At 50.1% G+C, this 3,213-nt stretch overlaps 1 pseudogene; it reads right to left on the reverse strand.

The window, feature by feature from the left end:
• Positions 1-566: 566 nt before the first annotated feature.
• LOC136506426 (uncharacterized) lies at positions 567-2,076 on the reverse strand (annotated as a pseudogene).
• Positions 2,077-3,213: the final 1,137 nt, after the last annotated feature.

Consider the following 3,213-nt stretch of genomic DNA (forward strand, 5'->3'; position numbering starts at 1 on the left):
CTGACGGGTGGGGATGGACTGTCCGCGTAAGGAGGCAGAAGGGATGGCTCGGCTGGGCTGCTGCGCAGGCTTTTGCTGGGCCTGACTTTGCTGGCTGCACGGTGGAGCGGAGCTGGGCTGCTGGGCTGCGCAGGACGGCTTCCAGCAGGGAGAGGGGAGAGAGGGGAAGTTAAGGTTTTTTTTAAATGTTTCTCAAATCCATTTTAATCATTTTGAATTTTAGACAAGACACACATTCCAATAATTCCAATGCACCAGCATGTATGCACAAACACGTTGCTAATCCTTATATTTGATTTTAATTTTAACAAAGTTTTTATTATATATTTTTTTTCTAGGTTTAAATGCTCACAAAATACCAAATTAAATCAAATTTATCTATTTTAAAACCTTGTAAATTTTAGGGTGTTACCGTCAAACATTCAAATTGGAGAGGGGAGTGTTTTGAGTCCTTTCTTTCTTGAGCACTAGACGAATCCTAAAAGTGTGCAGGTGCTAACAGTCTACATAGAAACATTAAAAGAAAGTACACATCAGTTTACTACCAATAAAAGTTCGTCAGATAAGCACCCTGGAAATGGAAACCATACATAAAAGCAAACAGCATACACTTGAATCCAGTTCTTGGAAATGAAATAGCATGGTGCCTCACACCAGGTAGCAGCAGTGCTTCGGCTCAATCAGACTTGCAACGACCAGAATTGATCTACAGCAGCTGTTCATTCAGAAGGGAAGAGCCATGTTGGATTCATCAGGCTGCCATCTGGTGCTCGAAGGTTGTCGTCTGCTATTTCCACAGCAAATGGCACCATCCAAGCTGTTGATCTCAGTGAATCTGAAAGGGTTTGTGCTCAAGTCCACCTCAAATACCCCAATCTTACAAATATTGTGCCAGCCTTCAGGTCCCAAGTATATCACAACCAGCAATAGTTTCCCTTGCCACTCAATTATGTTCCACCTCTGTCCATAGCTATCCTTGACCTCTGGCAGTTGACTCACACAGCGCTCGACACCAGAAACCATCAGGCCACTGTCGTCTTCTGAGATGTCAAAGACAAAGAGGTTCGTGGTGACCTTGCTAAACATGTAGACCTTTCCCTGGTACAAGGCAATGTCACTGAACTTACTGATGCAGACACCTTGGCACACGCACCACGGCGTCATTCCAGGCCGCCAGAGGGCAAGGCTAGCTGTGCTCCTGTGCACGGAGACGGCAGCCACAATGCACTTGCAATCACGGTCAGGTGAGGAGGACAAGACTACCTTGCAGAACAACATCAATACTGGGCGTCATTGACCGTGCATTGCACTGCACCAGAGCCGTTGGCGATGGGGACAGATTTACTGTAGGCATCGAGGGAGTGGGTGGTTATGGAAGGCGGCGGGAGGCGGACGACGTCATGGCAGAAAGCGTTCATCAGGAAGCACCAGCCGTCACCAAAGTAGCGACGTTTGTTGAGCTGCACGCCGACGAGCCACCCGTCAAAGGAGCCCACGCAGCGGATGCCCGCCATCTCCCACGAGGGCAGGGGGATGCGCCGCACGCCCGTCATAGCCCCGTCGGCGCAGAAGGCGGAGAAGGAGAGGTCGGAGAGCACGAGCAGCGGGAGCGCGGCGGCGGTCGCCCGTGGACGCGCGCCGCCGCGCGCCACGCCCGGCACACGGAGCGCAGCCTGGCGCGGTCGTCGGCGCGGGGGAGGCGACCGACCACGAGCCCCAGGACGTCCGCCGGGAGGTCCGCCCACAACAGGAGCTCCGGCTCGCGCCCCGCGCTGGGCCTTGGCGGCTCAGGAGCCGGAGGACATTCCGTCGAACGCCTTGCCTGCAGCCAAGCCATCGACGGCAGTGGCGTGCCACGGCAGTGCCCGTGTGGGGCGCGGCCGGGTAGAGGTGGGCCTCGCCTCCGTCTTCGGGCAACTGTGCTCGTGCCGCGATCCATGGCCGCCTCCGATCGGTTCATCGATGGTCAGCAAGTATGGGGACATCCTGTACTGTTCAACAGACCGTGGCGATGAGGCCCTTGCGCCGGGCGCTGGGTGCCTCGGCTCCTTCGCACAACAGCACAAGCAGGCTTGGCTGCTACACTGGCATTGGCTAGCGCTTCTGGTCAAAAAGGTTGCAGTGTGTGTGTGTTTTCTCAGAAAAAAAAGTTGCCCTTTTTTGCAAAAAAAAAAAAGAGCCCTGACTGCATTTCGGTGTGTCTTGTGGGCCGCCCATCTTATTTCAATGTGTGAGAGCTGCGTATCACTGTATTAGAAAAAAAAAAAAGAAGATATGTCCCATTGATCAAGATACTCTGCAATGGCCCTGATAGATAATGCTCCTCTAGTATCAGAGAGCCTTCTCATGTTACTGAGAGCCTCTCATAAGCTGTTCTCTTGTTCACAGTTCTTTTTTTAGATACAAGTGCAAACACATGAGGCACAAGGATAGATATATTCTGACCATGCAGCCATCTGTCTGACCAAAAAAAGTGTATTTTTTACAACCTCCAACTTATGAGATAATGGCATGGAGAAGAAAGCTCTGATCAAACTCTGAACCTGAATAGGTAAGGCTGCCCAGGGGCGATCTGGCTCAGTTTTGCACAGCCAAAGCCATCTCATATGGAGAGCCCATCCCAATTTTCTGTAAATTGAAGATACCAAGTCCGCCAAGCTCAAAAAGCCGAGTCACTTTCAGTTTCAGCCAACAAGCAGTGAGTCGGTGACCACCTTGCGCATCCTTTCTTCCTCTCCATAGGAAACATCTCCTAATTTTATCAATGGCCATGAGAGCCCAAGGTGGAATATCAATGTCCAATGAGCAGATAAAGCAACATGGAAGTGAGCACAAATTGAACTAACATTCAACTTCCAGCCATTATCAAAAGGTCGGCTTTCCATCCAGCAAGCTTATCTGCTATCTTATCAATAATTGGCTGAATCTCCTAAAGAAGAAGGTGGATTAGGTGTTCTTAATCTCCAAACTCACAATGAAGCCCTTTTGCTTACACACTTACACAAGTTTTTCAATAGATGCAACTTACCTTGGGTGGAGCTGGTTTGGGACAAGCACTATAAAAATGGAAGGCTGCCAAGTTCTACGGTGCCAAAGGGCTCATTCTGGTGGCGAGATGCCCTGGACAAACATAAAGGAATGGCCAGTGTGATAATCTCCAATGGGCAGACATGTTTTCTTTGGAATGATATGTGGAATGGTCAAGTAAGGAAA

The sequence above is a fragment of the Miscanthus floridulus genome, chromosome 15 (genome assembly GCF_019320115.1).
Source record: "Miscanthus floridulus cultivar M001 chromosome 15, ASM1932011v1, whole genome shotgun sequence".
NCBI lineage: Eukaryota > Viridiplantae > Streptophyta > Magnoliopsida > Poales > Poaceae > Miscanthus > Miscanthus floridulus.